Consider the following 14,209-nt stretch of genomic DNA (forward strand, 5'->3'; position numbering starts at 1 on the left):
TGGTTGTATGAGTTTAAGTCAGGAATGGGGTAGAGACTACACGTTGTCCATAAATGTTATTTCTCTCCTGTAATAGAATTCTCAATTTCACCTGGGAACATGACCCCAAGATGATCCTTGGAAAGGAAGCCATGCATAGGAAATCAACAAGTTAGCAATGACCCTAGGTATCAACTACCATAGAGCATTCTACCAGTCCTTATTTGACACATTTGGACTTTTTTTTTTATTTCAGCATAGTATGGGGGTACAGATTTTAAGGTTTCAATAAATGCCCATTTCCTCCCTCCCCCCACAAGTCTGAGTCTCCAGCATGACCATCCCCCAGATGGTGCACATCTCACTCATTACATATGTGTATATCCACCCCACTCCCCCCTCCCACCTGCCCAATACCCTATTACTGTAGTACCTATGTGACCACTTAGGTGCTGTTCAGTTAATACCAATTTGCTGGTGAGTATATGTGGTGCTTGTTTTTCCATTCTTGGGAAACTTCACTTAGTAGTATGGGTTCCAGCTCTAACCAGGAAAATATAAGATGTGCTATATCACCATTGTTTCTTAGAGCTGAATAGTACTCCATGGTATACATATACCACATTTTATTAAATCCATTCTTGGATTGATGGGCACTTGGGCTGTTTCCACAGCCTTGCAATTATGAATTGTGCTGCCATAAACATTCGAGTGCAGGTGTCTTTTTTGTAGAGTGTCACTGGATCATTTGGGTAGATGCCCAGCAATGGGATTGCTGGATCAAATGGTAGATTCACTTGCATCGCTTTAAGGTATCTCCATATTGCTTTCCACAGATGTTGAACTAGTTTGCAGTCCCACCAGCAGTGTAGGAGTGTTCCTCTCTCTCCGCAACCATGCCAGCATTTGTTTGGAGACTTTTTGATAAAGGCCATTCTCACTGGAGTTAAGTGATATCTCATTGTGGTTTTGATTTGCATTTCCCTGATGATTAGAGATGTTGAGCATTTTTTCATATGTTTGTTGGCCATTCTTCTGTCTTCTTTAGAAAAGTTTCTGTTCAAGTCCTTTGCCCACTTTTTAATGGGGTTATTTGATTTTTTCTTCCTGATTTTCGTGAGTTCTAAGTATATTCTAGTTATCAGTCCCTTATCGGATGCATAGAATGCAAAAATTTTCTTCCATTCTGTAGGTTGTCAGTTTACTTTCATGACTAATTTTTTGGCTGTTCAGAAGCTTTGTAGTTTGATCATGTCCCATTTATTTATTTTTGTTGCTGCTGTGATTGTCTTTGGGGACTTCTTCATATACTCTTTGCCTAGGCCAATGTCTAGGAGAGTGTTTCCAACTATTTCCTCTAGAATTCTAATAGTTTCATACCTTAGGTTTAAGTCTGTTATCCAGTGTGAGTTGATTTTGGTGAGAGGTGAAAGGTGTGGGTCCTGTTTTAGCCTTCTACAGGTAGCTATCCAGTTTTCCCAGCACCGTTTATTGAAAAGGGATTCTTTTCTCCAGCGTATGTTTTAGTCTGCTTTGTCAAAGATTAGATGGCTATATGAGGATGGTTTTATATCAGGATTCTCACATCTGTTCCACTGGTCCATATTCCTATTTTTGTGCCAATACTATATTGATTTAATTACTATAGCTTTGTAGTATAGTTTGATATCTGGCATATTAATGCCTCCCATTTTGTTTTTGTTGCCTAGAATTGCTCTTGATATTCGGGGTCTTCTTTGGTTCCATACGAAGCATAAAATTATTTTTTCTATATCTGTGAAGAATGCTGATGGGATTTTAATAGGTATTGCATTGAATCTGTAGATCAGTTTGGGTAGTATAGACATTTTGATGATGTTGAGTCTGTGGATCCACGAGCATGGTATGGATTTCCATCTGTTTACATCCTCTGCTATTTCCTTCCTCAATGTTTCATAGTTCTCCATGTAGAGGTCTTTTACCTCCTTGGTTAAGTATATTCCTAGGTACTTTAATTTCTTTGTTGCTATTGGGAAGGGAATTGAGTCTTTGATTTGGTTCTCAATTAGATTGTTGTTGGCATGTATGAATGCCTCTAATTTCTGTGTATTGATTTTGTATCCTGAGACTTTACTAAATTCATTTGTAAGTTCCAGGAGTTTCTTGGTTGAATCTTTGGGGTTTTCTAGATATAATATCATATCATCAGCAAACAGTGAAAGTTTGATTTCTTCTGCCCCTATTTGGATACCTTTGATTCCATTTTCCTGTCTGATTGCTGTAGCCAAGACTTCCAGCATTATGTTGAACAGAAGTGGAGATAGTGGGCAGCCTTGTCTGGTTCCAGTTCTAAATGGGAATGATTTCAATTTTTCTGCATTCAGTATGATGTTGGCTATGGGTCTGTCATATATGGCTTGTATCATTTTTAGGTATGTCCCTTCTATGCTTATTTTCTTAAGTGTTCGTATCATGAAAGGGTGTTGAATTTTGTCACAAGCTTTTTCTGCATCTCTTGAAAGAATCATGTGGTCTTTGTTTTTGCTTCTGTTTATGTGGTGAATTGCATTTATAGATTTACGTATGTTGAACCTCCCCTGCATCCCTGGGATGAAGCCCACTTGGTCGTGATGGATTATTTTTTGCTAAGTGTCTGGATTCGGTTAGCTAAGATTTTGTTGAAAATTTTTGCATCTACATTCATTAGGGATATTGGTCTGTAGTTTTCTTTTTTTGTTGCATCCTTTCCTGGTTTTGGTATCAGAGTAATATTCGCTTCATAAAAAGTGTCAGGGAGGTTTCCATTCTTCTCGATGTTGTGGAATAGTTTCTGCAAGATAGGTACTAGTTCTTCTTTGTAAGTATGGTAAAATTCAGGTGTGAAGCCATCAGGACCGGGACTTTTCTTTTTTTTTTTTTTTTTTTTTTTTTTTCTTTTGGCATATTATGGGGGTATAGATTTTAAGGTTTCAATAAATGCCCATTTCCCCCCCTCCCCCCAAAAGTCTGAGTCTCCATCATGACCATCCCCCAGATGGTGCACATCTCACCCATTATGTATGTATATACCCGCCCCCCTCCCCCCTCCCGCCTGGCCAATACCCTGTTACTGTAGTACCTATGTGTCCACTTAGGTGCTGTTCAGTTAATACCAGTTTGCTGGAGAATATATCTGGTGCTTGTTTTTCCATTCTTGGGAAACTTCACTTAGTAGTATGGGTTCCAGCTCTAACCAGGAAAATATAAGATGTGCTATATCACCATTGTTTCTTAGAGCTGAATAGTACTCCATGGTATACATATACCACATTTTATTAATCCATTCTTGGATTGATGGGCACTTGGGCTGTTTTCACAGCCTTGCAATTATGAATTGTGCTGCTATAAACATTCGAGTGCAGGTGTCTTTTTTGTAGAGTGTCACTGGATCATTTGGGTAGATGCCCAACAATGGGATTGCTGGATCAAATGGTAGATTCACTTGTATCGCTTTAAGGTATCTCCAATAGATTCCCTGAACATACCAATCTCAACAGCTAAAATAGAAACAGCAATTAAAAATCTCCCTAAAAAGAAAAGTCCCAGGACCGGGACTCTTTAGTGAACCTTTGTTCCATATCCTGGAGGCTTTTTGTGGTTTCTTTGTGTTGGTTATTGAGTTGTTGTTGCAGGTCAGTGAGTGTTCTTATGATCCACATACGAAATTCATCTTCTGTCATTTTGGTTGTCTTATTTGGGTTGGTGTCCGTTTCTAGTTGTCTGGTGCTCCTCTTTGAGGGTATGTTTTCCGTTTGGTTCTTCATATTTCCTGAGTTCTTTCGCTGATTTCTTCCTATGTCGATCCGTTGTTGTTTCTTTCCTTTAGGTTTTTGTTTGGGTATTCACACCCCTTGTTTAGTTTCTGAGCCGTGAGGTGGTGTCTGTGGGTGAGATTCGACCACTCCCTGTATATTGAGTCAGTGGGTGCAGTGAAAAGGCTGTGCAGGATGCCGTCCCTGTCAGTAGGTGGCGCTTGCTTGGAGGAACAGGCTATGCTGTTGATTTTGTGTCCTGTTATAAGCTCTTGTTCTGGGTGGAACTGGGTTGGGTAAGCCTGCCCTCAGGCACCACCTATGTCGTTAGCAGGGATCAATGTTCTGTCCTCTGCTTCCATGAAAAGCTTTCAGGGAGGGGCTGGAATGGTCCCACTCAGCCAGAAAGTCTGGGTGTGGGGGTGGGGCTGTCTGAGACCTGAGGTCTGGAGCGGGCCTCACTTCTTTCCACCCTCCCCAACTCTGCAGCTACTCCTGGGTCTCTGCCAGCAGTCCAGACCATACGCCACCAGGCCTCCCCGGACTGTGATGCCGGCGGGGAGGTTCCCTGTGCAGTAACGCCTCCTGGGCTGGGCATATGGCCTCCTTTTGGGAGGAGGGTTGCCCTCTAGGACAATGATCTGCCCCTGAAGGCACACGCACCTCAGTAGGCTGTTCACGTATAACCCTTCTGTGCCCCGGGCAATGCTAGCCCTCGGTGCAGGGGATCTGGTCTGCAGGTCCGACCTCTGGGTCCCAGAGTTCAAACTGTATCCCCACCAGGGAGAGGATTTCTGGTCCCAATTCACCCACAGGGAGCCCAAGCTGGGTCTATGTCTCTCAGCCTCTGAGTCGGCACCATTCTCCTGGGAACACTGTGCCAGCAGCACCTGGGAGGGCTGGCAGGTAGGGAGCTCACAGTCTGAGTTCCTCTTAGTCAGCTGTAGGGTCCCAAAAGAGAAGGTCCTGTTCCCTGGAGGTGCCTCCAGCTGGTGGCTGTATTGTCTCTCTGGGCAGCCGCAGGTAGGGTCGGTGGAGGGGGTCAGGAGGCAATATGACGCCTGCAGCGCAGCTTGGGTCTGTGCACACGGAAGTGCCGGGAGGGAGTTGGGAGCCTGGTGCCACGTCCGCTACAGGCTCACCGCTGGCTGGCGGCAGCCGTCTCTGTGCTGGTGTCCACAGGTCTCTCCACCCACTGGGGAGCCCACCAGCAGTCCCAAATGCAGGGGAGTGAAAACAGCAAATCCATCTACCCTTGCCACTGGTCTCCGGGCTGCTCCGGTGGTCTCAGCCTCCAGTTCTCCTCTGCAGCCTCCTCCCGTGGAGTCTCCCGGGGTCTCAGGTACCCCTCCTTCCGGCCCTTGTCCGCTGTATGCTCGTCTTCTTGCTTCCTTTTTCTAATTTCTGCTAGAATCTGTCTTTTCTGCAGAGACACTCTGTCTGGAGGTGTTTCTCATCCGCCATCTTGATGTATGTATAGCTTTTTTCATGAGGCCTATTTTTTAAAATTTTTTCCATGTGATTGCATGTATCAGTATTTTGTCCTCTTTTATTGCTGTATAATAATATTCTTTAGTATATGAATATGACATAATTAAGCAGTCCATTTATCAGCTCATGGACATTTTGTTGGCAATCATGAATATCGTTATCCATGTTTTTCCATGAAAATATATTTTTACATTATGAATATAGATATTATTAGTGGAATTGCTGGGCCATATGGCAATTTTTATTTATGAAAAATTGCCACATTGTTCTCCAATGTATGCACACCATTTTTCATTACTACTAGCAGAATAGCAAGCTTTTAGTTCCTTCACGGTGTCCCCAATACTTATCATCAGTCTGTTTATTACTGCCATTGTACTGATGTAAAGTAGTTTCTCATTACTCTTTATTTATTTTCCTTATGGCTAATAATACTGAGCATCTTTTCAATTGCTTATTATTCATTCACATATCTTTGGAGAAAGTTCTATTTCAATCATTTGAGCATTGTGTTATTTTTAAATTTATTTTATGCATGATTTATTATGATACTTTCTACATTATGGTTGCAATTTCTTATCAGTTATATGATTTTGAAATATTTTCTTCCATTCTGGATGGTTTTATTGTTATACATTTTTTTTTTTTTTTTTTTTGAGACAGAGTCTTGCTTTGTTGTCCAGGCTAGAGTGAGTGCCGTGGCGTCAGCCTAGCTCACAGCAACCTCAAACTCCTGGGCTCGAGCGATCCTTCTGCCTCAGCCTCCCCAGTAGCTGGGACTACAGGCATGCGCCACCATGCCCGGCTAATTTTTTATATATATATCAGTTGGCCAATTAATTTCTTTCTATTTATAGTAGAGACAGTGTCTTGCTCTTGCTCAGGCTGGTTTTGAACTCCTGACCTTGAGCAATCCGCCCGCCTCGGCCTCCCAAGAGCTAGGATTACAGGCGTGAGCCACCGCGCCCGGCCTACATTTTTGATGATATACTTTGAAGCACAAATTTTTGAGTTTGGTAAAATAAATCTTTAATAATTAATTGTTTCCATACTTCACAGGAAATAATTTGGTAATTGCTATGTCTAGACCAGCTATTATCAATTCAGCATTTATTACTACTATCAATGATTTTGCTATATAAGGAGTTGTCACCTAAAGGAATCCTTGAAAGATATTTTGTCAAGGATAAATAGGAGAACAACAAACGATAAAAATACTTCAAGAGAAGGCAGAAAAACTAGAAAATAAACAAAAAACAGGTTGGAAAAATAGAAGAGAACATACAGAAAGAGATATTATATAAATGTAAATATGTCAGTACTTATATGAAATCTAAACAAAGAAAAGACAAAATAATGTTAATTACATAAAGCAATTGAAGAACACAATTTAAAATGCACCTACTGACATAGGATGTATGTGTGGATATTTATGTGTAGTATATACATTTACAATATGTATATATACACACATATTTATGTGCTTATGTATATATATGTATATGTACACATGTGCTCTCTGTATATAAACTGGAAATACACATTTTTCAATAGTATACAGAATAGTTACCTGAACTGACCACATTATGGGTTATAAAACATGACTCAGTAAATTTTAAAAGATTGAAAACCATACTGATATATGGTCTACCCACACTATGCATAAGTTAGAAATAATCAAGTTCCTTTTAAAGAGGTTATTTGATTATTTCTAACTTATGCATATACAAGGTAGATGAACCTTGAAAATGCTAAGTAAAAGAAACCAGGCACAAAAGGTCATTTATTGTATGAATCTATTTCTACGAAATATACAAAGGAGATAAATCCATACAGAATGACACAGATTGCTGACTGGAGGAGACAGGGCCTGGGAACGATGGGGAGAAGCTGCATCATGAGTAAGAGGATTTACTTTGGAGTGATGGAAATGTTTTGAAACTATGTAGAACTGGTGGTTGGACAGCATTGTGACTATAATAAATGCCACTACATTGTTCACTTTTAAAAAAATAAATAATCAAAGATATGACTATTGAAAATTTTATATTTTACTATTCATTTCAATAAAATTCACAGTAAACAAAAAAATCATAATTATATATGCACCCTCGTCTCAACAATTCCACTCCCAAATATATAAAAAGCAGAAATGTGTAAATACATAAAGCTGAGGATATATATACTAGAATGTTTATATCAGAATTAGTAGTCACCAAAAATGTTAACATCACAAATGTCTATCGATCACCGTTATGAAGAGATAATCTGTACCATTTGTCAATCAATGGGAGACTACACAGCCATGAAATTAACAAACAACTGCTCTAAAAAAGGCAGACTCAAATAAAGATGCACTAAATGACTTAATTATATAAATAAAATATAATTATATAAATAAAAATATATATAAATAAAAAAGCTAATCTATGGTGTTAGAACTCAACATAATACTGAATTTGAGGGTGGGGTAGTGACTAAAATGGTCTATGAAAAGGGGATACTACTAGGCAGGTGTGGTACCCTATATCTTGATCTGAGTAATAGGTCCATTGGTGACTTCATCATTATTTTTCAGTTAATTTTTTAGCATTTGAGCTGTTTACTTAGAGTATGTACATTTATCTTATGTATTTCATGTTTAACAGTTTATTTGAGAAGAGAAACAACATATTTTAAAGTTCTAAAATCAAATAGAAAAATGAGCACACTAAAAAATAGGAAATCCTAGGGGTGCTAACATACCAGGAAAAGCCTTTCTGAGATATAACAATTAAGAGGAAGCCTCAAAAAGAGATAGAAGCAAACCTATGCTGTTTCAAAGAATAATGCACCAAAACAGGGAGAGAGAAGACAAAAAAATTAAATATTCTAAGGTGAGAACACATGTGGCAGCTTAAAGGACAGTAGAAGGATAGCTTTCCTAGAAAGGAATGTGCATGGGCTTGTGTTAGGAGCAGAGTGTCCAGTGACTGATGATGTAGGGTCCTATTGACCAAAGAAGAGATTCTTTAGGTGATGAGAGTCCAGATGGAAATCTTAGCCAGGGAATATCATAAGATGCTTATTTCACAGAAATTCATTTTGTGTACAGGGTGAGATACAGACAGTAGAAGAGAGAAGAGCAGAATAGCAGCAGAGAGACTGCATAGGAGGCATTTTAGCCACCATGACACTGTTCCCATTTGAAAACATCCAGATGATATTTCTCAGAGTGCATTTCCACTATCTTACTTATAGTGCTTAGAATGGTTCATACTATTTCTTCTGCTAGAATGATATTAACTTTCCCACCTGACCTCACATTTTGTTTTTAAAAATATATTTAATGATAAAATTCCAATTTAATGATCATGCTATCTATATTGACTCATATTAATATATTCGAATCCTATGTCAATTTTGTGACATTTCCTTTGAATCATTTGTATAACACTTTTCAAAAGCCTTTCAATAAATGCCCATTTCCCCTATTGAAACCTTAAAATCTGTACCCCCATAATATGCCGAAATAAAAAAATAAATAAATAAATAAAAATTAAAAATAAAAATTATTATTTTACTTTGAAAAAAAAAAAGCCTTTCATGAATTTGATATGTTTAGCCAATTTACTTACTTTCAGTGTTGGAATTTTTGCATTTCTCTTCAGATATAAAAAGAATATTATGAAATTATCAAGAATTCATCATGATCAGCCAATGAAGCCTCTTGATCGAGCAGTCTTCTGGATCGAGTTTGTCATGCACCACAAAGGAGCCAAACACCTTCGGGTTGCAGCCCACGACCTCACCTGGTTCCAGTACCACTCTCTGGATGTGATTGGGTTCCTGCTGGCCTGTGTGGCAACTGCACATTCATCATCATGAAATGTTGCCTGTTTTTCTTCCAGATGTTTTCTACAGCAGGAAAGAAGAAAAAAAGGGAGTAATTAGATCTAGGCCTGAATCTGCAATACTTGATAATCATAGATAGGACTCGTCCAGCTTATTCCAGCAAGAAGGGATTGTGGTATAAGATTTCCTTGCTCTTGTGACAACAGGATAAACAATTTACTTTGTCAATTCAACTGTGTTTACAAAGAATTTACTACCTTTTTAAGGATAGAAATATTTTATGTCAAACAATAGAAAAAGTGAGGGATAATAAAAATGTAAAAATCTACATAGGTTTATATTGATATGTGCTGTTCTAATTCAGAAATTATGTTAACATTTGTGTTGAATTTTAATTTACATGTTGTGCATGAACATAAGAAAGGAAGACGTCCATTCACGGTATCTATACTCTTTTGCAAATACTCAAAATTCTTTACTTCTATTTGGTATAGGATAGGGGATTTAACTAGATGATTGACGCTTGGCTTATATAGAACATCCAGCCTCAGCAACACATCATTCCTAAAAGACATGGAAAGAATTTTACCTGCTTCTAGATCAAAGTCATTTCCTAGGTGAACAAATGTGGAATTAGAAAATAACAGCTCCTTACCTGTTTCCTATTATTAACTCGAGCTATTTGGGAAAGTGTTTGGTTTCACTAACTTGTTTTCTTTTTCTCATGTCCCTTAAGATAGATTGACCTGGTTGGTTTCACTCTCATTTTCAGCCTTTGATAATAAAAATAATGTCTCAATTGTAGTTTGTGATAATATGGAACCTGCACAACAAAGGGACTTACTCAGTGTTAATTGTCTCCAAGTGTGCTTATATATGTCTGCTCCTTTCCAAACAAGACAAAGCAGCACTTAGATTCTTTATTCATTTGTTGTGACTCATTTGTTCAGTTTGTTGAAGAGATGTTCAAATAATGATTACTAGTCTATATAACTGTACTATGATGAGCATGTCTAGTTATTTTCTTTCCTGAGGTGCCCGCTGTCCTATCCTTCCCAAAACCCTAACACAGAAACATTAAGTCCTTTAGCATGTTCAAAAATAATATAATCACAATTGTCTCTTAAATGTAGACACACTATGAAAGAGCAAAATCAATAACAATGCAAAGAATATGAAAATTACATAATGTTACGGAAAACGGATAAATCAATCCACAATGATTCTAAAGCCCTTCTTGAAAGCTACACATCGGGGAAGTGCTTTATGATGAAAGTAGTCTGGTTTGACAAAAACAGTCTTTATTGCTAGGAAGATCACCATCCAAGCCTTACAATAGACATCCTATGACTCATGGCATTAATTTATTCTACAAGTAAACTAAAGCTGTGATGCTAAGGGAATTATAGGAAGAGTGTACAGCAGAATTTTCCATACAATTCTTCTAGATCATGAACACATTTAAAAAATTAGAATGAATATAGTGCCATAGTAGATAACATTGTTAAAGCATGCATATAAGCCAGAATTAATTTTCATCAAGCCTATCATGCAACATATATAAAAAAGAATTAGCATTCTTTTTATAGTGAAGACTACTGTAACACCAACCAAGAAGACAAACAGACCGATATGAGAGAAGATGAAGGATATAAAGGCAATTCACAAAAGCACCAAATGGCCAACCACATATAAAAAATGAGAAAAGTCACTGATAGTATAGAATTGGACATTAAGTCAATAAACTATTTTCTCACAGGAGATTGGCCAAATGTTAGAAAATGAGAGAACTGTTTTTGGAGTATAATGTGGAATAATCCTTTCAAAAAGTTTAAATATTCAATTTGACCCTGAAATTCCACATGGAGGAATCTGTCATGCTACTATACTTGTACCTGAGAAAATGAATGAAGAAGATGTTCCCTTTAGCACTCAAATGGCTGTCACTCTATAAACACACATACCTCCAACAAAAGTTAGAGGGTATGCAGATATGACAGAAAATAGATTATTATAGATAATACCATTGAATGTTCTGTGTATCACCTTGCTAAATGGCAAATAAGTTCCAGGGAAAATAGTGTGATATTCTTTTTTGTAATGAATAAAATATCTGTAAACCTGTATAACCACAGTGGAAATGATCTGGAAGAATACCCAGAACTTTCAATGATGAGAAATCCCATTTCTGCTCTATAAACTTAATTCATTAGATTTACACACATATATTTTCGTGCACTAGTTATGTGGTTTAAAAATTAATTAGGGAAATAGACATATTGATTCAAGAAGGAGTTCCAAAATTTTAGTATCACGTTATCAATTCATTAACATCATTTGGAATACTTGAAATGACCAGAAGTCTGGTATTCTATATTTGATCAATTCAGGCCCTCTTTTGGGACTCCTAATGGATATTTAAAATATCCTTGGAAAAATTTATTAAAATGTTAATTAAAAATTTCAATAGTGGCAAGAACCTAAACATGCAATTTTTAATGATTTCACTGTGTTTTTGTGTCAATTTTTAATGAATTTTATGGCAGCCTAGTGATTTTTGCTGGTTACTTCTAAAAGTATATTTGTAGTGGCTTTAAGACATGACTACAAATGCTTTTACAACCCTCCCATCAAGTCAAGTCCCCTTCCTGTGAAATCTCTCAATCTTTGTGGCTGTCTCAAGAAAAAGATTGCAGTTAAAGTAAGGTAGTTTAACTTCCAGCCCAGTGAGAAAAGGCACTACATTTTCGCACTCTGTTTCTTTCTCTCTCTCTCTCTTTCTCTCTCACTCTCTTTCTCTGTCTCTCTCTCCACTTATATTGGAGCCCTATGACATACCTTAAATCCCTAGAATAAATAAATCATTTGATGGCAAGATACATAAGTCATGCCTAAGAAGTCCCAATAGGTCCAGCACCAGTTTGAGATTTTTTGTAGTAATCGCCACAAATGTGAGTGAATTACAACCCCAACCATCTTATGATAGTAATCATTTAAGAAATGCTATGCTGAGCCCACCCAACATCCAGCACTATAAGACATGACATTAAAATAATTGTTGTTCTAAGCCCTTATACTGAAGGGCAGGAGCTTATGCAGTGATAGGTAAAGAGATAAATATTTCTACATATTTAGGATGAGTCTGATGATCTGATGGAGTTGCTTTATGTTGTGCATGACCTGGAAAACTTGCCTGTGAGCATGTGGGCATGGGGACCAGGCCTACACCTTTCCAGTACACACCTGATCATGTAGTTGTACCTGGAGCAGACATCGATCCCTCTAAAGTAAGCTTTCCTAGATGCATTTGTGTCATTCTGCATTTAAAATTATAATTTTGAAAAAAAAATTGTAGCTTTGAGAGTTAAAATGTGCTCTAATGGATTCTTGTTTGATTGAAACACAGGCTAAGAGATGGACTACCAGGACTGAACTGAAAATGCCCAAATAACTTTGTTTAAAATGTTAAGGAAAGGAATTCAGAGTCTTAGGGAGCTGTAACTGTTAGAAAGGGTTTGTCATTTAAGACTTACTCATCCACACTGAGAGGGTTTAGAAGACATCCTTTCACTAATACTATAGGAAATAAATTTCTGAGAAGAGCCATAGTGTCTTTGAAAATTTTCATGATTACTCTTCTAGGAAGGCCATATCTTACAATAGGAATGGCAGCCAGTAATTGGAAACCTAACTAAAACAGAAGTAATTATATCCTGGGTGGCAGGTGTCAAGGGACAACACCCCAGGTGGGCATGGTTACTGTAATGGACAACAGAATCAAAGCAGCAATCAAAGTAGTCTGACTTGTGCAAACCTATATTAGTGACTACTTGATCATAGTTTTCCTAGAAATGAAATAGTTGGAAAGACCACTAAGTTATTGTTTGTTCTGTGTAAATATAAAAGGTCAAGTTCAAGTGAACAAAAGTCTAACTTGAGTCACAAAAGCAAACAGTCAACCAATTGCCAGACCTGAACCAGTTTACAAGCACAGAACTTCTTGAATGAAGGGGAGAATAGGTCCTCTTTAGGAAGAGCATTGGTACATTACTAAAAATGTATGTTAAATTATCCCCAGCTATCCCTGAAAGGAAATGTGCCCTTTATCAGGGTAACTGAGCATGGGAGAAAAGGAAATAACCAGATAGTTTCTGGATTATTGGACATTGGCTCTAAGCTCACATTAATGTAAGGAGAACCCAAAGGTCAGTGTGGCCACCAGTCAGATAGGGGTTTATGGAAATCAGGTCACCAGTGGAGTGGGGCTGTCTGTCCTAGAACCCATCCTCCGTCTCTCTGCCTGTTCAGGAATGCATAATTGAAATGCATATACCCAGTAACTGGAAGATTTCCCACACTGGTTTGTTAGCCAAAGCAGTGAGGGCTATAAATGTGGGGAAAACCACGTGGAAGTCAGTATAACTTTCTCTATATAGGAAAATAATAAACCAAAACAATACCATTTTTTGGAGGTATGGCACATTAAGGGCATAAAGTATATAAAGGTGGTAATTTCAACACATCCTCATTCATTCACTTATTTTGACTTTGCCGAAGACAAGTAGCTCTTGGAGAAAAATGTTGAATTATCATAAGTTTAACCAAGTGGTGGCTTCAACTGAAGCAAATGTGCCAGATGTAGTTTCATTTACTAAGAATTAGAACATTCCACTCAGTATCTGCTGTGCAAGTATTGATCTGGGAAATATTTTTTCTTGATACCCATTAGTAAAGACCACCATGAGTAGTTTTCTGTAAGCTAGAAAAACCAGATATTCACCTATACTGTCTTACCTCAGGGATAGATCAACTCTGCAGCCCTATTTTCTAATTTATGTCATGCCAGGAGTTGGTCACTCTCCCAGTGCAAACAAGTCCCAAGGCAGGATCATCGCAAGGGATTTGGAAATAATAGGAAATAAAGAAATGATATATTATAGACAGAGAAATGATTGAGATGGAGACAAAGTGCAGTTTAAATGATGGGGAGTCAGGGGGTCTCCAACATTCCCGCAGGCTCAGACTCTGAGTGAAGTCCCACATCAGTATTTATTGGTACAGCAAATAATTGTCTTTTGTTAGAGAATTACATATACAGTTAATTTTTTTAGGTTTCCAGGGTAACCTTACCTAAT

Source organism: Microcebus murinus, chromosome 26 (genome assembly GCF_040939455.1).
Source record: "Microcebus murinus isolate Inina chromosome 26, M.murinus_Inina_mat1.0, whole genome shotgun sequence".
NCBI lineage: Eukaryota > Metazoa > Chordata > Mammalia > Primates > Cheirogaleidae > Microcebus > Microcebus murinus.